Source organism: Phacochoerus africanus, chromosome 8, assembly GCF_016906955.1.
Source record: "Phacochoerus africanus isolate WHEZ1 chromosome 8, ROS_Pafr_v1, whole genome shotgun sequence".
Classification (NCBI taxonomy): domain Eukaryota; kingdom Metazoa; phylum Chordata; class Mammalia; order Artiodactyla; family Suidae; genus Phacochoerus; species Phacochoerus africanus.
In genome coordinates, this window is record NC_062551.1 from 16,654,046 (window position 1) to 16,675,485 (window position 21,440).

The following is a 21,440-nucleotide window of genomic DNA, read 5'->3' on the forward strand; positions in this document are numbered from 1 at the left end:
GAAAACATGTCTATGATTTTCTTAACCTTTGCCTCATGGCTGGTTTTTTTCATGGTCACAAGATGATTGACTCCTTCCTTGATATCACTTCCAAAGTTCAGGACAGAAGAAGGTAAAAATAAATGGGGAAAAAACATACTGACCAGTTAGGTCTGTCATTTTTTTTAATCAAAACAAAACAAAAGTTTCTCCTAGAAATGTGCTTGTTCATTAGGTAGAATGTTTGTCATTTGGCCACTCTTGGATGAAGGTGACTATAGGAAAGGGGTCATACATAAGATATGGATTAGGCCAACCAGCCAGCACTGTCTGCCACTATAATGTTATTTATTAGGTGCTTTATTTAGCACTACCTAGCACACATCACTTTCTCAACTAATCTTACAAATTTGCATGTAGTTAGGCTTTGGTGAAGACCATCCATGAGTTAGGGTCTAAAAGATCATCTAGTCCAATACCCCTAGTCTGATTATGGGGCAAGATGTCATTCAGATCCCTCTGGAACAGTTTCATGAACCACTATCTTCTCAACTAATCCATTCTTGCCAAAAAATACTACAATTATCCTAAGTTCTTCTTCATTCAAGTCGTAGCTACCTCCCCATGGGTTCTTTTGTTTAAATAATTAGTTATAAGTTCATATTAATTAAGAAAGCATCATCTCATTTAAATCTTAGAACTACTATATAAATTGATTAAATAGGCAATATAAATCTCATCTAACCAACTGGGATTCTGAGACTCAGCTAATTTAGCAGACTTTAATACAGACTCTCTAGTGAAAAATGATAATCATAATCCAATTCCTTTCTCATAGGCGGCCCTTCATGTATTTAAAGAAGGGTTCTTAAGCTAGGGTCATGAACAATCAATGAGTCAGCTTTGGGTGGACCATGGAGCTGTTACAATTACATTCAATATTGGATAAATGATCCATTTTTTGTAGAAAGGGTCCTTAGTTCTCATCACATTTTAAAATAATCTGACTCCCCAAAACCGCTGATTCTAAAATGATTATGAAATGCTTCTTCTTCCCTTGAGTTTTCATGTCCCCAGAAGAAATATCTCCAGTTTCTCCAGTCAAGCCTCTTGCTTTCCCCTACTCTACCCCCAGACCTATTCCACCTGCTCTCCCCATCTTATCAAATAGCAGTCACCCGAGAGTCACATTTGCCTCTTTACCATCCCACACCCTCACCTCTCCAACACATAATCTGTTCATTTTTCTTGTTAATCAATCTACATGAGCCCATACACATTTCTTCATCCCAGCTGCCATGATCATTTCCAGCTCGCGCTAATGCAGTCTCCAAATAGCACCCTTCCTCCTTCCACATTCACCCGTCTTTCAGCCATTCTTCATACAAGAGCCAAGAATAGTCTTTATGAAGTATCAGATCACGTTACTCCCTTGCTTGAAAGACTTAGTGGTTCCCTCTGACATGCTGTAAAAGTTCCAGCCTCCTACCCATGGCCCTGAAGACCATGGGTGATCTGACCCAAGCCTTCCTTCCTTCCTTTTTTTGGAGGGGGGGGGGTGCTATTTTTAGGGCCACAAGCGAGGCATATGGAGGTTTCCAAGCAAGGGGTGGAGTTGGATGTACAGCTGCCAGCTGCCATAGCCACAGCAATGTGGGATCTGAGCATTGTCAGTGACCTACACCACAGCTCACAGCAACGTTGGAGCCTTAACCCACTGAGCGAGGCCAGGGATCCAACCCACATCCTCATGGATCCTAGTCAGGTTCCTTAACTGCTGAGCCACAAAGGAACTCCTAAGCCTTCCTTTCTGATGCTACCTCACTCTTCTTGCTCCCCTCATTCTCAACATCAGATAGAGAGCCATCTGCTTTCTTTCAGTTCCTACCACATATCCTATTTCTTCCCATCTCAAGACTGTTTGTTCCCTTCCAGAGTGTTCTTTAGCCTGTTCCTCCCCATCCTTCAGTCCTCAGTTTTAATATTCTCCACAGAGATACTCTGGCCATCTTCCTCAGTTAGGACCAACTCACACGTCCCTACTTACTACAGCTTCTTCCTGAGTTACTGATTAGTTAGTAAGCTGGTTTATGGGTGTCTGTTTATTTATTCCATTTTCTCCTTCAGACCGTAAGCTCCATGAGGGAAGGTTCTCTATTTGTCTGTTACTGTTGTGCTTCCAGTGGCTGCTACAGTTCTTACTATATGATGAAAACCAAAACTTCGGCAAATAAATGAATACCCATTTTCATGTCCCCTCACTCCTGGGCATATTCCAATGTGTAACATACCTCTTAAAATGGGTGGTCCCAAAACTAAACTCAAATTTCAAGGTGAGGCCTAACCCTTTAAGAGAGGACTAGGCATGCGGTGCTTCTGTAATTCTTCCTTCCTTTCTAATATGGAAATAGGATACTTCACAAACATCTGCAAGACCATGTTCCAGTAAGATCCATGTCTCTGCCATTGGTAAATATCGTCATTCATATACTTAGTATGTCACAAGTTAAAGAGAGATTTTGAGTATGGATTCAAAAAGCATCAGTCCAGAATGCAGCAAGCCCATCTCCCAGTTCAGAGTTCTTTGTAATGTCTCACTAAAATCAGGGTGACGATGCCCTCAATTTAAAATTTGTTCCCCAAGGAGTTCCCCTCGTGGCTCAATGGTTAACAAATACGACTAGGAACCATGAGGTTGCGGGGTTCAATCCCTGGCCTTGCTCAGTGGGTTAAGGATCCAGCATTGCCGCGAGCTGTGGTGTAGGTTGCAGACGCAGCTTGGATCCCACGTTGCTGTGGCTCTGGCGTAGGCTGGTGGCTACAGCTCCGATTCGACCCCTAGCTGGGGAACCTCCATATGCTGAGGGAGCAGCCCAAGAAATGACAAAAAAAAGACAAAAATAAAATAAAAATAAATAAAATAAAATTTGTTCCCCAAATAAAATATATTTCAAACTTGGAATATGCACAATAAACATTTCTATTTCTAATGCCCCATCTCCAAGACACCTGACAGTCCATCAGTTTGTTTCCCCTTCACTCTTCCTGCTACAAAGCACAAAAACACCAGGAGCCCCAAGTATCTGGGGGTTTTTCCGGACACAACAGATTCAGCTTGTTTGCTGAGTACAGGATTAAGTTCAAAACATTTTTCTACAATTCGGATATACAAACAAGCTAGAGCTGGATGAGGCTGCTGAAAAAAAAATCAACTTGTCATCTCTCGTTTGTGGAGGAAGCAACACACAAAATCAAACCAACCTGTTAAAATTATTACCGTCTCCCTCCTCACCAACAATGATGTAGCGGAGAGCAAAGAGCATTAATCGCTTGAAAATATCTAATCAGAGTAGAGGCCTTTTATATTACCATTCAAATTCTTAACTGCCCTCAGCCTGATTTATTTTAAGCCAAGGCCCACAGGCCTTACACATTTCATGGTTATTTTCTCTAGTTTTGTAGCCTTTATTTTCTTCCTCGTGTCTCATTTTTGTCCCCCTCCCCCATTCCATTCTTTCCCTCCAAATGAACAGAACCTGGTTCCTATCACCTAGAGATGAATTAACCTTTCCAAATACCCTGACATCGCCTTCCTAGAAAAGTTCCCTGGAGCTCTGTGGCCATCGGAGAAGAGAGGCAGCTTGGCTTTGACTTTAACGTACATTTTGAAATACCTTTTGCAGGACGGCTGGAAATAAGGAACTAATAACAAAGTGCTCCTAAAATTACCAGTAAATCTGAAGCATTCCGCCTGGTGCACAGCCTTTGAGAGTTTTTAATTCATCAATTAAGTGATCAAAGATCTTGCTCAAGATACGATTACACTTCTTTTGTTCTCTTTGTGAAATCTTATTAAAATTGATAGCATTCCTAGCATCAAAAGAGTTCCGAAGCCAAAAATAAAAACGGACAAAATGACACCCGAACATTCATCACTTTCTAAAGTCTATGAGTGGTCCTTAGCTATCCTGGGATACAAATGCTAGGACAAACCATTCCACAGTGGTGATGTCAAAGCAAGAACCTGAAGCTTCCACAGTCCTAGAGCCACTACTGTGCATTGAGGCTGTAGCCAGGCCCTCCTGGCTAAGGGGGCAGACAGAGACCTTCTGGCTACTTGCCAAAGCCAAACCCAGGAGTAAATAAATTTCCATAATAGAGAATGGAGGTCTTTCAGTGGCTGCTGATGACCTCTGCAGCGTACACAGGATTCTTCTTCCTTATACCACTCAAAACAAAACAAAGCCACAGCCCAAGAATCAGAAGGAAATGTTTCTTAAATTGCCACAATCCTTCTTAATCCTTGTTCCCAAGCAGTCAGTTATTTTCATTGTATTTTGTCTGAATACTCTGGGTTGTCTGCAAGAGGGGCTAAAAAACAATTTCTGTAAAACAGTCAGACAATATTTTAGGCTCCGTGGGCTCCTCAGTCTCTTAGGCAACTCCTCAACTCCACCATTGTCCCGTGAAAGCAGCCATAGAGGACGTGTCAGTGCCTGGGCGTGGCTGTGATCCAATAAATCTTTATTTACAAAAACAGGCATTGGGCCAGATTTGCCTGTAGACCAGTCTGCCCACCCTCGCTCTAAAACATGGTCCGGACCACAGCCCACACTTGGGGACCTTAACCCACATCACAAGAGTACTGGGCAATTTGTAGGAGAGTTCTTATTATGGCCTCAGGACAGAAAAAGAGAATTGGCCTGATAGGGGAAAAAATGGTTATTGAGCCACAAGAACAACTTTCATATGGTTTTCTCTTCAAAAAGTTCGTTTTACTCTCCAAATTAAATTTTTTCAGAAACATTCATTGTTTCTTTTAAAGAACATTAGATTTCACATTACATCTCCGTTATTTATTACCTGAGTTTTGGTCTTAACAAATATGATTTTGTTATTCTCTGTCATCAATGGAGAAAGCACATGTGGTTTTGATTGACAAAATTGTGATAAAATTCACTGCATCCTTAAAAAAAAGTGATTGAAAAGTTTTCAGACTGTAGCAGAGAACATAGGGGGGAACACGAGAGGATTGAATTTCAACAAAAGACATGCCAGATTTTTTTTTTCGGGCTCTTAGTCTTCAACATTCTCTCACTACTCAGTATCTAATTAGATACCGGAGCAATCCAGGAATCATGTGTTTCTCTTTAAAATGTTGGCAAAGTTCATCTCACTATGGTTATTGCTGGGTACACTTCGGTTCCCCACCAGGGACCGGTACTGCATGACATCACATGCTGTGTCACAAACAATGGAAGGGAAAGAAGCGTGCACGCTCTGAGACAAGCAAAACGCTCCGTCATCTTGGTTTTCCCTCTTTTCATTTAATTCAAACTCACATTCATTGGGTTGTTTGAAAACCCTCTTTGTCTGTCAACTTCTCCCAGAAACAGGTACCCTTTGCTATCATTGCCCCAAGAAAAATCAATTTTAAAAAAATCTCACGGGCCACATAATGTCTGTATTGTGAAGCTCTGTTGGAACAGCTTTCTTGATTAACTTAAGACCGAATATAACATGGGATATTCACTGTGAACGCCATGGCAAGTCACCCCATAACCTATTTGCCCTTATAAATAGGTTGCCTACTGGGCAAGAAAAAAAAGAGAGAATGGACATAATGCAAACGACGTGACCTTCAAAGCTGTATGGCGTGTGGTTGTCTTCCTCAAGAATTGCTATGTGTGTCTGAGACCCACCATGCCATCTTCATGCTACATCCCTCCTAATGCAGAACTGAACCAAAAGGAACCCATCAGCTACTAGAAACATGTTGAGGATGCCAAAAAATACACAGACACACATCTTCTTAACTTGGAAAAATGTGTTGTTTGTGAGTGGAGAATAAATATCTTGAAACTCTACTCTCTTCCACATGTCTGCGTTCCTTCCACTGGGCTACATTCCAAAGAGGTCATAGTAGTTCCATGTTTTTCTCTAAAATATGAAAAACTGTTGCGGAACCGACTTAGTAAACGCTTTTCTTCACAATGACTAATGTACAAATGTTCCACATAATTGCCTTCAAGTGAATTTAACAATATTCATGGAGTTCCCTGATGTCTCAGCGAATTAAGGATCCAGCATTGTCACCGCTGCAGTATGGGTTCAATCCCTGGGCTAGGAACTTCTACTTGCCACAGGCACGACCCCCACCCCCCCGCCCAGCAAAAAAAAAAAAAAATCCCCCCCATACACAAAGAAAAACAGAAACAAAAAACAAACAAAACATTACTCAGAATTCCTTGACTAGGCAATTCCTGATGCAAGATGTAATTTGAAGAGTCACCCTCACCAGATGATCCTCAACTACTGGTGTTGGGAAACAAGCTTTTTTTTTTTGGCTTTTTGCCTTTTCTAGGGCTGCTCCCGTGGCATATGGAGTTCCCAGGCTAGGGGTCTAATCGGAGCTGTAGCCACCAGCCTACACCAGAGTCACAGCAACACAGGATCTGACCTACACCACAGCTCACGGCAACGCTGCATCATCAACCCACTGAGCAAGGCCAGGAATCGAACCGGCAACCTCATGGTTTCTAGTCGGATTCGTTAACTACTGCGCCATGATGGGAACTCCAACAAGCACTTTTTAAATACTCCTTTGACAATACAAACCATTTACTTGGTGACACTGCTCCATGGCTACTGATATTGTACCACTGAGCAAACATTTGCCATAAGCATAATGCTCTCTAAATTTTCTTTTAAGCAAACCCTTAAAATATTCCTTTGATAGTTCCAAATGCCAATAAATTGTAGAAGCTAGGCCTTTCACTGGGTCATCACCTACATGCAAAATATCATGGTAAATTATGGCCCTGCAATGTACATATATTCCGATATTCAGCATTTTGGCTTATCCAAACCATCTTATCTAGCTTATTGAAAATTCCAGAAAAATGACTGTCACCTATAGGATCCCACAATTAGCCATACCAAACTGGCCAAATGTCCTACTGCTGGCTCATCAGTTATCCATTCCTCCTGCTTTTTCAGTGAGTTCCTTGAAATGTTTTTCTCTTTTTGTTCTGTCTTTATTTTATGTTACATCATACCACTGCTAAATAAGAACTATGAGCTTTGACCATTTAAGAAAAATGTACGTCATCTCAAAACTGCATGAAGTAAATTCAGCCCAAAGAAGGGTGAAAGATTTGGTGACGACCTGAACCGGTCGAGTATTTAGCCAGGACCTGGTTCAAAGCAAAAACACAATAAAAATAATGTCAACTCAACTTCATGACTTTAGTCAAAGGAGTCATAATCTCCATATCCCATTGTATAGGGGTCAAAGAGACATAGATGTAATGATTTTCTTTGATACATTAACATTTTGAAAAGAAACTCTTCAAGTCAAAAATAGACCTTTTTGAGGCAGTTTCCTTTGGTTCAGTTTAGAACCATCAATAGAGCTATAAATCTATGATTTTTCCATTTGTCTTTATATGGAATCATCTCAACTACTTTTAATTATTTGTATTTTTCTTCCTTGAATCTTTTCTAACTCTGTTTCATTTAGATCAAATAAAGAAACCTGGGATGGCTATCTAAGAGGAGACACATTATGGTCTTTAAAAAGATAGATTGGAGTTCTTGTCGTGGCTTAGTGGAAATGAATCCGACTAGGAACCTTGAGGTTGCAGGTTCAACCCCTGGTCTCAAGCTCAGTAGGTTAAGGATCCAGCATTGCTGCAGGTCACAGACACGGCTCCAATCCCACATTGCTGTGGCTATGGCATAGGCCAGCAGCTGTTGCTCTAATTAGACCCCTAGCCTGGGAACCTCCATGTGCCATGGGTATGGTCCTAAAAAAAAAGCAAAAACAAAAATCAATTATATGCTAAATGGTTTAATAAGTTCTACATACAAGTTTGCAGAAAAACTTGTTTTCCCCACTGGCTCCTGTAGTAATTGGAAAAGTCAAGTTTCTTTTCTCCTGCTCCTTAACCCATTAGTAATAGCAACCACAGAGTGCTGCCAATTAATGTTTTGTTTAATATATTATTTCAGTTACTTTGAAAATTAGAAAAAAAATATTTAGTAATAATTGCTTTTAAAAGAGCATGGTCACAATTTACAGAAAATGAGGATATATGACTTCCAAACCAATGACAAAAATATAAGCAAAGAATACACAGTTTATGGTTCAAAAAGATAGTAAACAGCAAAAATACATTATTAAAGAGGAAGCTCTGAGAGCAATATGAGTGATATAGACCCAATAACCCTATCATTACAGTAAATGAGTTGCTATTCCCATTAGGGATAAAAATTCTTCGGTTAGATTTTTTTTAACTGCCTAAATACTTACAAAGTGACACAAAGTTAAAAATTAAAAGGATGTACAAGGGTATAGAAGACTCATAAGCCAAAAGAAAGTGATAGTTCCTATATTCCAATATTAGTATTGGTAAAATCAAAAATCAAGGCAAGGCATTAAATGAACAAAGAGGGCATTATTATATTAATAAAAGGCAAATATATATAATGAAACTGTAACAAGCATTAATTTTTATGCATGGAATAACACTCTTCTAAAATAAAATTTTAAAAGTAAAAATAACAAAAATGCCAGAAACATCAGCATATAAGTTCGACAAACTGACAAAATAGAAATAATACATTTGATTACCCTCACACAAAACAAACATTTTAATATCTATAGACTATTATTTTCCATATGTTTACCTAGAAAGCAGTATACTAAATGCCCAATAGTAAAAATTATACAGGGAGCACACTCCATTATGTGTCTACAGAGTAATCACTCTCTAAGCATAAACAAAACAAAACAAAATAAAACAAAACAAAAACCTTCAACAACTTGAATACTTTTTAGGGGCTCCTAATTAAAAGCATTCACAGATTATTTAGTAAACAACAATAACACCACCAAAACAACAATTTTAAGATGTACCTAAAGCTATGCCCAGAGGCAAATTAATAACCTTAGCTGTTAGTTCATTAAACAGTAAGTAATCAAAATAAACCAAAATATTTAAGTTGAAATATTTTATATACATATATGTGTGTGTGTGTGTTTAATGCATATGGTATACTATTAAAGAGGCCCATCACACTCAACCTCTATATTCACGGAGGAAATAAATGCTTCAGTATAGCTCCTGGCTATAATTTGTGGTTGGGGAAAGGAAGACCTACCAGTAATATACCAACTGCTATGCTTGGAGAGAACTCTAACCAAAAAAAAAACTGAAAAAAAAATTATTAAAAAAAAAACTGAGCAGGAAAAATACACAAATGCTAACAACATGAGCTTGTACTAGCAGTAAATACTGAGCAATCAGATGAGACATTCCCAAATACTGAACTATATTGACTGGTGGTGTCAGAATACTGGACACCTATTTTTAAAAGTAGTATTCCTGAAAAGTAGAATTCTTAGAACCTCCAAGTCAGAATCTCCAGAGGTAGGGCATAGGGGTCTGTGTTTTTAATAAAGCCTTCAGGTAAGCTTAAGGCATAGTCACTTTTGAATCCACTAGACACTAATAATTTTTAAGTATCAGGCAATAAGGAAAACTACCGAACACATGAAGGTTATCAACTGAAAAGTGGAAACTATATAGAATATTTAACTTGCAGTCTCTATGGGATTAAAGAAGCTATTTCATCATTGAAACAAGAATAGAACTTTTAAAAAGGAAGATGTGGGGAAGGGGAAGAAAAAACTATCTGAGAACAAGAATGAATTCTTCAAAATTTAGGAGATTAATGCAATGAGTGATGCCTTTAGTAAAGGCAGTGAAGTACAGAATAGGAACTACTGAAAACTCAATGAAAAAAATCAGAAAACCATGAAGAATTCTCTGTATCATAAGAGTTTTTAAAAGAGTAAAAAAAGAGAATAGAGGAGTGTGATGGCTTTGTAATGTGTCAGCTGGCTATGATGAGTTACATCTCCCTAGATTTTATTTCCTATACATGCATATATATATATATATATATGCATATATACATGCATATATATATATATGCATATATACATGCATATATATATATATATGCATATATACATGCATATATATATATACACACACACACTCCACTATTTATGTACCACTATTGCAAAAGAATTGTCCATTTAATCCTCATAACCAGCTTATGAAAATGATTCTGTAAATATCCACATTCTATAGGTGAGGAAACTCAGGCAAAGGGTTTTACACTGGTTACTCAAGACCATAGAGCTAGCAATTGTTGGAGCTGGGTTTGAAACTACACCACTGGTTTTACAGGATTCACCCTTTTAATCACAACAAATCTCTGCAATTAAATCAGAAAAACTCATCATTCTCTAAATAATTGTTGCTAATGTGCTTCTGAAATTCCATGTGTCTCTATTGCAGGTCTAATGTACTTATGTTTTCCAATCATTAATTTTTTTGCAACAATGCATTTTAATTGCTTCATTGGTTTTTCTTTTTCTTTTTTAATATATTATTCTCCTAAATGGAAAAAAAAAGCATGGTCCTAAAAAATTCAAACTACCAAGAAATGAAGAAAGTGAAAACATCCCATGGGAGTTCCTGTTGTGGGTAGTGGGTTAAGAACCAACATAGTGTCCGTGAAAATGTAGGATCAATCCCCGGCCTCACTCAGTGGGTTAAGGATCCAGCATTGCCACAAGCTGTGGCATAGATCTAGTGTTGCTATGGCTACGGCATAGGCCTCAGCTGCAGCTCTGATCCAACCTCTAGCCTGTGAACTTCCATAATCTGCAGGTGAAGCTGTTTAAAAAAAAAATCCCATGATTTCCGCTTCTGCTAACACTTTGTTATATATAATTTCAGTCATTTTTTTGTACATACTGCTAGAGGGAAGACAGAGAACAGGATTTGGGCGAATTACACAAGAGGCTTCAGTTGAGTGATGAGTATATAGGCATTTATTTAATTATTATTTATACTTTCTATGTATGTTATTCCTTTGTACTAATGAAATAATTTAATTGAAAAACAAACAAAATGCCTTCTACCACACATGGTGTACCTATTTACTAGTATTATTAAACTTTCCAGTAGCAATCTGATATAAAAGTACATCTTGCTACTCTGATTCCCAAGATAACCCTCAGAAATTTGAACTATGTATAATGGGAGAGCTTGAATGGAAAGTAAAGATCAGCTTGCATTCAGAATTGTCTACTAAAACTCCATTATTTTATGTATTCTTAGGAGCTAGCAAGAAAACATATTCTTTTCCAGAGAGAAATGACAGGGTGAAAGTAGAGAAATAGAGTTTTTCTTAAGGTGTACAAATGTACATGGAACAACATAGCAGGTAAGAAAATATGGGCAGGAGTTCCCGTCGTGGCGCAGTGGTTAACGTATCCGACTAGGAACCATGAGGTTGCGGGTTCGGTCCCTGCCCTTGCTCAGTGGGTTAAGGATCCGGCGTTGCCGTGAGCTGTGGTGTGAGTTGCAGACGTGGCTCGGATCCCGCGTTGCTGTGTCTCTGGCATAAGCCGGTGGCTACAGCTCCGATTCAACCCCTAGCCCAGGAACCTCCATATGCCGTGGGAGCGGCCCAAAGAAATAGCAAAAAGACAAAAAAAAAATATGGGCAGATAAAACAGTCTTCTTGTCAATGAACATGATGCTACCACTGGTAATTTGACTTCCCTTCTCCATGCTTCCTTCCAGGTTCCATTTCATTTTGTTCCTCAGCTGACCTGTTTTCTTTCACCCAATAGGATGATCTAAACTTGGTTGAAAAAACTATTACTGTTACTGCTGAGTACTCAGTAACACAAGTAGGAACAGAGAATGGTCTCATTGATACAGCATCACTGCTGTCTCAGGAACACAATCTGCTGCCATTGCCCCTAGCAAGGAAATGAATGATCTTGAAGATGTGCCTTCTCTGTTTCTCCAGGACATTCTGCACTTGCCCTCTGGCTCCAAGAGAACCAAAGTAGGTGTGAGGGAAAAAAAGCAACTAATTGGCATTTTCATCATTTCCAGCAAGAGGTAAGTATCTAAACTTGTATTCCTGAGAGATTTGAACTATTGATGCAGTGCAGTCCTTCATTGTTTTATCACCGAAGTGTTACAAGAAGGTACCCCCAAAGACTAGGTTCCATACTCCTTCGTGCTGCTATCATATAGCAGTAACCTTATGACAGGAACAATTTCTCATGCCAAAACTAAGCATCCCTTTTTCACCTATTTGGCAAATGCCACAAGATGCTTGATATGACTAGTTGGGTTGCCTCAGCTGATTTCAGTGGAATAACAGCTGCCCCCTTGTTGGAAGCCATCTTGCTTTGAATACCAACCTTCTAGAGCAGCAGATCTCAGGGATCCTGAGATGAGACATGTTCCAGATATGGTTGGCAGGCATTCACCATTCTAGCCATTGCTTCATGTCAACTACCTGATTTTAGAACTGAAGCTACAGGGGATTTTCTTAAACTCAGTTATTCCTGAAACAACACAATTCTCACTCCTCCAGTCTTCCAATGATTTCACAAGTACCTAGTTACCTGTATTAAATCCCTTTCTGTGTAAAATGCCTGGAGTGTTTTTTGTTTCTTGCACTGAATCTTGAGTGACACAGAAATTATAACTTTGTGAATGGGTCATTAGCTGTAGTTATGAGAGGTGTGATTCCCCTTTCCTTCTCCTTGGTCCCCAAACTTACACATTCTTGGTATGACAGACATAGGATCACAATTTGATCACAATTTCAAAGCATACATACTAGTTCAAAGAATCCCAGAGCCTTAACTTCACAAAGTAATCTCTGATCTAAAGCCACAAGAGTCATCAATAGGTCTTCTACCATTTTGAGGGACTGCTTCAGTTGCAGAAAATGGTTGATTTTAGCACCCATTCCTACCTCTTTTGTATCCTTTCCTGAACTCCAGAGGCTGGAAAGCTAAAAATTTTATTTCACAAACTACACTGCAACTTCTGGGATATCACATGAATCTCATGTGCTAAATCTATCGCCTTACTCTTTTGATGTAAAGTGAGTTCATATTCAAGAATGATGTGGTATGTGACATCATGACAGAAAATAACACTTTTACTAACTCAAAGGATGGCTGGGGTCACTAATACATGGAGGCAACAAAACCAAGTTCAAATTCAAAATTACTCTTGCTCCGTGATGATACAGTCATAATATAATTTGGTGTCTGGCTAATCCCCCCTTGAATATGGTACAAGACTGGGATTTCAGCAATGACAGTAGTCAAATCAACCTTGATCAAATGAAGTTCATGAATTGAGACCAGGCTACTCCTGATTATAACTGTAAAACTAAAATGTTCTCTCCAGTTTAGTACTAACTTAAAATGCAGAACTACCATTAAACCTCCATCTTTCTTTCCTCCTTAACTGACCTCCCTTAGAGACCATTAAAATGAGCTTAGAAAAACCTACCTCAGGCCCCATATATAATCCCTACACTTGAAAATGTACTTCAGTTCAGCATACCTAAATACAAGGCTAGGTGAATCCTAACACATGTCATGGGCAGCTCAGATTGAATAGTTATCGGGTATGCCATAGTAACACACTTGGTCTCTACAAAGATCTTAAAGCAAACTGAGAGCTATTTCTCATTTGAAACAGCTAGTCACTTGTCTAATAGAACCTGGCTTTAATCTCACACCGCAGGGAGTTGCTATGCTTCTTCTAATGAGTCCTAATACAGTCTTCATACAGCATCCCAGCTTATTAAGACACTTTGAGTAATGGGCAAGAATGCCTGCTCTTGCAGCCAGAGAAATTCCTCAGCAAAAAGAATGCAGGTGCTGGTCATTTTAAGTTTTCTTGAAGTGGTGAGGAGTATAAGTGAGGTCCTGATAGCATCTGCTACACCTAGTTAGTGGCTTCAAGCAGCAGAACTAAATCTGGTATATTGCCTTCAAAATGAAGAGACTAAGTTCTCTGTCTCTTTTTTAATGGTAGAAGATTCAAACTTGAACAAAAATTCTGAAATTTTCCAAACCACTGGACACTTTACACACTTCACTGAGTCTCTCAGGTTTTGTATTTTCATGGATCTTGCTCCCAGTTTCCCATATGCACATATGTCTGCTACTTAATGTTCTCTGGATTGTATCAGTTGAAGCCCTTAATTTCATGACCTAGCCTGATATCCTTTGGAATGACACTCAAGCTCCTCAGAGATTAAATTATGGTTAAATTCAGAGAATATACATAAAATCTGAGACAAAATGGCAAAAAGTGTATTGCTACCCATATCGAGTGTAAGAAAAATGCTGTTGATACCTAGATACAGTTGATCCTTGACCAACAGAGATTTGAACTGTGCAGGTCCACATATAAATGGATTTTTTTCAATAAATGTATACACAATATAGCATGATCTGCAGTTACTTGAATCTGTAAATACTCAACCAGGGATACGGGGGGCCAACTAGAAAGTTATACACAGATTTTTGACTATGCAGAGGGCCACCACCCCTAACTTGTGTGTTGTTCAAGGGTCAACTGTATACTGAGATAGAAAAAAAGATTTGGAAGAGCTACAGCTAAGGCTACATTCATTGCTTCAGTAAAGACACCATGTCTGGAACACTTGACTTAGTTGAAGTTACCATCTATTAAATTTATGATCACGATAATCCACCGCATTCTCTAAGACTTATTCATACTAGAGAGTTATGATAGGAAATGATAAGACAAATCCCTGCCACTTTAAAGTGGTTTATGAGACACTTAAATCTGTATTTCCCCAGAGATATGGTACTACTTTTCATTTAGTCACTGGTAGTAAGACAAATTCCAGTGGTTTCCACTCACTTATGTTGAGAACATGGTTCTGATCATCAGTGTCAGAAAATGAGACACATGAACACGGGGAGATCTCGACAAGGCTCTTTACTTCTGCAGAAGGGTGCAGGTACTCAAAAAGTGCATGCAAAGAAGAAAAGGCCCTCCCTATTTATCTCTAACGCAGACGATGTACCTGTCCCCTTCCCACTGGTCAGGTCGGGGTGCACATTCTTCTTGGTTGGCTAATTTGAAACAAATTGTTACTGGGAGAAGAGGGAAAGAGGTGGGGGGGGGGGCAAGAGGGTGTTTCAGTGGAAACTGGAGCAAAATGGAGTAACCAAAATTTCCTTTGATAGAAAAGACATTATGTTACTTTCCACACTTGGTTTGGTCCTTCCTGATAAAGCAGAAATCGCTATGGAGTTCTCTTATTGCTGATGATATATATTTCAGCAATAAATTCATCAATTTAAGAAATAAAAGAGGGATCCATTTAGGGTCCCACTGGGCTTAATTACTATGAGATGGATTTGGATCAAACCTCTATTATCTGTATTCCCTAAATCCCATGTTCTCACACAAGAACTCAGCTGCGTTCTGGGTCCCCAGGACTTAGTGTTAGCTCAGTGGTAACATCAAATTACTGCATGAACGACCTGGGTTATTTCTTTTTCCCCAAGTGCCCAGTTACCCCCGGGTGAATGGCTCAGATCTCTTTGAAAAGAATACAAGATTTAAATATGCTAATAAAAGTGTTAATGTAGATTTCTCCCTCTAAAGAGTATCTGGTCTCCCTTTCATTAAAAAAAAAAATCTGAACCTGTCAACTTCTACAGATTTGCAACTTTAAAAGAGATCAAGACTATTGCGGGGCTTTGGTTCATCAAATATGCAGTTTTTCTTATTCATGTCAAGTAGAATCTAGTTGGGCTACCCACTTATTTTAATTCTAGTTAGCACCCAACACTGTATCTGGTCCAACTATTATACTAGTCCTGATGCCTTTTTTTTTTTTTTTTTTGCTTTTGCTTTTTAGAACCACACCCACGGCATATGGCGATTCCCAGGCAAAGGGTCGAATCCGAGCGGTAGCCGCCAGCCTACACCACAGCCACAGCAATGCCAGATCCTTAACCCACTGAGCGAAGCCAGAGATGGAACCCACAGCCTCATGATTACTAGTCTGATTCGTTTCCACCGCACCACAATGGGAACTCCTCTAATGCATATTATGATAACCACATTCACCTTGTCTCTAATGGTTTTGAGCTGCTACACTTAGGCTCTGCCATCCTGGGACCCATGTAATTTTACTGAATTCATGAAACCCTACTGTGTCTTCCACCAGCATTCTTGGCTTAGGCCTCTATGGCACTCTTCCAAGTGCCTAAAGGGAATCTATTCTGAATCATCTTGGAGAACATAGTTGAAGTTAGGCAAACATAATAAATCTACTCCAATTTTTCACATTTCCTGAGCAGGCGAATGCCTCGTGTGACATGAAGCAGTTGCATTTAAGCTACTGTATCTAAGCCGGAATCTATAATAAATATATCTTTGGTAAATATATGAATTAATTCAGTCAAATTTAAAATTACACTCCTTCTTCCTTGTTCTTAAACCTTCAGAATCCATTTATCCATCTACTATTCAGTTTTTAAAATTAGCACAATCTTCAGTTCATGTATGTAATTGTTATTACAGGACATGCTGGGCTCTGTCTTTAGATACAGGTCTGAGGATGGGGTATGACATTCAGAATGGTCCATAGCAGGATGGGATTCTGTGTGCAAGGAGGTCATTCCAGGATTTTCAAGAGGGCAAGAAGGCTGCTTCAACCCACAAAGGAGACTCATGAAGCTCGTTACAGTCTGATTCACTCAACTCCTTCCCTATGTCCCCACCCTCCATTCTGTGATTTCACTCTTTGTTCATTAATACAGTTTCACACCTGACAGTAGTGCAGCCGGCATGATAATCAACAACCTTGGGAGTTGAGCATCATTTACTTTGAATTTCCTCCACTCTGTGGCTACCAGAGGGAAGCTATCCTTTTGAAGAAGAAAAAAAAAATCCCTTTTCTAGAGCCAAGAATTTAGGTACTTGAGTTTATCCTTCTTTTAAATTACATAGCAACAACTCTTAAACAGAGGTATCCTATGGTTAGGATGGTTATATATGCCAGTATTCTCAAAATAAGGCAGATTTGGAACTTGTCAGTTTTTATAGTGGGAAGAGGCTGCCACTGAGGCTCACAACATTGCAGAATTTTTCCAAATAGAGAGGGATTCAGATAATATTTATTGAAACACCAACCACATTCATATAATTGAATGGAAACAGCAATCTGAAGAAAAGCAGTTTTCTAAAATTGAAGACAATGCATATAAGTAATACACAGTGCAAAAAAAATTTTTTTTTTGTCTTTTGTCTTTTTTTTGTTGTTGTTGCTATTTCTTGGGCCGCTCCCACGGCATATGGAGGTTCCCAGGCTAGGGGTTGAATCGGAGCTGTAGCCACCGGCCTACGCCAGAGCCACAGCAACGCGGGATCCGAGCCGCGTCTGCAACCTACACCACAGCTCACGACAACGCCGGATTGTTAACCCACTGAGCAAGGGCAGGGACCAAACCCGCAACCTCATGGTTCCTAGTCGGATTCGTTAACCACTGCGCCACGACGGGAACTCCAAGATTTTTTTTTTTTTTTTTTTTTTAAGATAACCAGTACTGGTCAATGTGGGGGGGAAGCATTTTTATACCCTGTACTACTGCAAGTGGAAGCTTTCTGGAAAGCAGTAAAGCAGCACACACCTCAGAGCCTTTCCATTTCTTCTTCTTTTGAGCCTACCTGTTGTTTCTAAAAAATATATAGTAAATATTGCATAATCAGAAAATAAAGTATTATTCAAAAATTTAAGTAAAGTAACCAAGGTTTCAGGGAAAACAGCCCCTATTCTTTTGGCTGGGGGGAGGGGCATGTATCTGATACTATTTTTTCTATTTTCCCTTATATTCACATATTTGTTCAACAAGTATTTAGTATGCACCTGTGTGTCTATATCAGCAGCTGGCAGTTGTGAACATTATATCTGTATTTTGGAATGTGTTTTTTAATGGATGAAGAAGTTGGCAGCTTTAAATTCTCAAGTTAAACTTGAGTTGGCCTCTCAAGTCCTAAATGCTTTTCAATAAACTCCCATTGTTCTGCTACAAATTAAGATGATAGTGGACACTGAAATTTTATATGAATAGATCCCCCCCAGTGTTAGGAGCTGAAGACTTTAGGATCTACACATTTCTAAAGCCCCCAATTCACCATAGATTCAGAGCAAATCTTACCCAAGGCTTATCTAGTAAGAGATCTAGAGTTCCAGAACTATTGCTCATAGACAACACAAAAAGTCAGTTGCAAAGTAAACACTGTATGTTATTATTATTATTTTTTTTTAGGGCAGCACCCGTGCCATATGGAGGTCTAATCAGAGCTGTTGCTGCCGGCCACAGCCACAGCCACACCAGATCCAAGTCGAGTCTGCAACCTCCACCACAAATCACAGCAATGCCAGATCCTTGACCCACTGAGTGAGGCCAGGGACCAAACCTGCAACCTCATGGTTCCTAGTCGGATTCGTTAACCACTGAGCCACGACGGGAACTCCTGAACCCTGTGTTTTAATGGAGGCTGAGTTTCCTTCTAATCACAGCTCCGGGTATTTGGGTTACTGGTGTCTAGCTCTGATAGAATGACTACATATTAAAGAGTTATGTAAACAATGTCAAGAGATGCTCCTGCCCAGTCTGGGGCTTCAACTTTTTCTATGAAATCATCGAGTTCTTGATGTTGGGTTTGTTCCTTAAAATTTTTTGGACACTACTACATTTAGTGATAAATATCAAGAAGGCTTCCTGGCGTGTGTTCTAGACTGGTCTCCACATTACATTGATAAATCAAGAGATTTAGTTCCTCTATAGGTCAGAATCATCGTTACCATCCTCTTGCCTTTTGGAAGCAAAGAACTTTATCCTTCTCTGTGATTTATTCTTTTCACGGGCATCCATTCAACCCTGAGCTATTGTTTCAGAACAGGGAAAATGTATTCCTTTTACAGGTTTATTCCTTCAACTGGAATTTGTTTAAGTAGTTTCCACTGCACAAACACAAAAAGCCCTAATACATGCAGACTGGGTCGGCCTCATGCCATCAGATGTCACTGCTGACGGGTGACGGCACTTATATAGATTTACACAACAAAAACTACATTAAAAATGTTAAGGTGGTGAGACAAAGACACAAAGGCCTAGAAATTCACAGCTCAGGATTTAAACATACTATATCTAAGAGGAATGGAGTGCATTAGGGTAATGGGAAGGTGACAGCGTCCCTATTATACCTACAGTGCTAGACACTTAATCCCTAACTAAATTTCCTGGTGGTGCTTGCTTTGTCTCATTCTTGGGGGCTTATGTTTTTTAATGACATTATTGTTGTGTAAATGTCCTTGTTTTATAAAGTAATTTTGGGTTGATTATCATCTGTTTATGCAATTAGTGTAATTATACCTAACTACACCGTAGAAACAACATATATAATTCATTTATTAGAGGTCTAACTGTGATAGGTAATGATTTTAAAATCCTTATGAAACTTTGTGAACAAATATTCCATGAATGTGAAAGCAAAATATTTAGATGCTAGCTCTCTTATACATATATGTTTTCATATGCTCAGTCATAGATTTACGGCCTGTCAAATTTAGTGTTAAAAATCATATTGCCCTATTAGAGGGAATACTAATATAAAAACTGTGTTTAGGAAAATTAGAAACACTCTCTGGTGTTTTCTGTAAGGTTTGGTTTTGTAAATCGCTCTTCAGTTAAGATTTCTTACCTGCTGAGCATCACTCTCAGGTGAATTTTGACGGTCAAGTTATAAACCCAGTAAAGAGATTTATATATATATAACACTATGACCTGTAATACCCACACGTGCTATGTGACATGCCTAACAAACTAATCGTATTGACCTCTTTATTCTCGTGGATTCCTCTATTTGATTCTGAACCAAAAAGGAGCCAAGGGATGATGAACTAAAAATGCTTTGATATCAAAAAAATAGATTGTAAAATGAGAAAGATGATGCATGCCTCCAAAATCAGCCAAGGGTCTTATTAAGAAGTGAAAATAGTTGCTGAAAGAGAACATAAACTGAACTCACATTCAAGAAATGCATATTAATGTAGGTTATCCCCATTTCCTTTATTAAATTCCTTTCTTATTGGTCACTTGAGAAAGTATTATTTAACTATTCCTTCCCTTCTCAAAATATTGAAACTAAAAAATGCAATATGAATAAACTGAATGCAGAGATTTGCTGCGTTTGAATTATGTGGTACATTCTCCCATGTGGATAAAAACCATCAAATATCCTCAATTATTGCTTACTGCTGAGACAAGTATTAGAGGGTCTAATTTACACCATTGGAAATTTTAGGCAATAATATCAGAAAAGCAACCCTTCAAACATTAGCAGTCCATTACTGCAAAATTACTACTCTTCTCCTTTTGGATATATACGAACTTCACGAACAGTCAATTTCATCTGTATCAGAAGGCAAGTATTCTCAGCTTCTGATCTGCAAACAAACTTGTATTAAAATGGATCCTGGGATTCAATTATTATTGAAGCAAACCATCAACTTAAGTTTTTCATCTCTCGGCTAAGATACCTCTTCTTTTAGAGTCACGCCAAGCACGTTCGACACATAGATTCCTTTTTTTAAATTAATAAAACAAAATCTTTCTTAAACTTCAAAGTAAAAACTTTGTTTTTAAACTTAAGATGAAAACAAACTGTCATTATCCTGAAACAAAGGAGCCAAGTCGTTAGGTGCTTGACTCTTGGGTCAGAAAAACCTTGATTCAGAAAAAATTCAGATGTTGATGTATATGAAAATAACAAAAAAAAATCTGTAAATGATGTATACTAAGTTATACATTTTCTGAAGCTAAGAACTCTAACCTATATTTCTTGCATTTCCCCCATGGTACCATGAACAAGGCCTACATAAGAGAGTTGAAAAAAATGAATGAATGAATGAATGAATGGGCTAGAAAATCAAAGCATGCAACTCATTTTTCCACAGTACAAACTGATAAACTTTGTTCCTCTCTTGCTGGCCCCCTACACTTCTTTTTAGAAGGATTGAGCAAGTCGGTATTTTTCAAAGTCAGATATTCAAATATTCTTCTCCTTGAATATATTAAATATTGGTTCATGATGGTCCAGAGCAATCTAGATTCCCTGCCAAAGTCTGAAAGCCGACAAGGAAAACCGCTCCACACAATCGCAGTGACTCAAGAAAACCTGAGTGCTATCTGGTCTTGGCAGCACATGGCCAATAACGGGCACTTCATAATGATAGGTTTCCTCCCACCCGCTTCTGGCTTCACAGCAGGAGGCAGAGCCCATGTTTCGGGAAGAGGCTACCTGGGTAAAGAAGATGAATACATTCTACAAGGAACCCCTCTGCTGGCTCTCAGGAGCCCTTCTCCACGTGCTGTTGCCCTCGGTACTGGAGAATGTTAATGAAGTGGACGGGCCGGGAGACACAAAGAATCTGTGTCTGCTGTTGGAAGGAAGCAGTAATGGGAGATACCCCCAAGAAGGAAGGAAGGAAGGAAG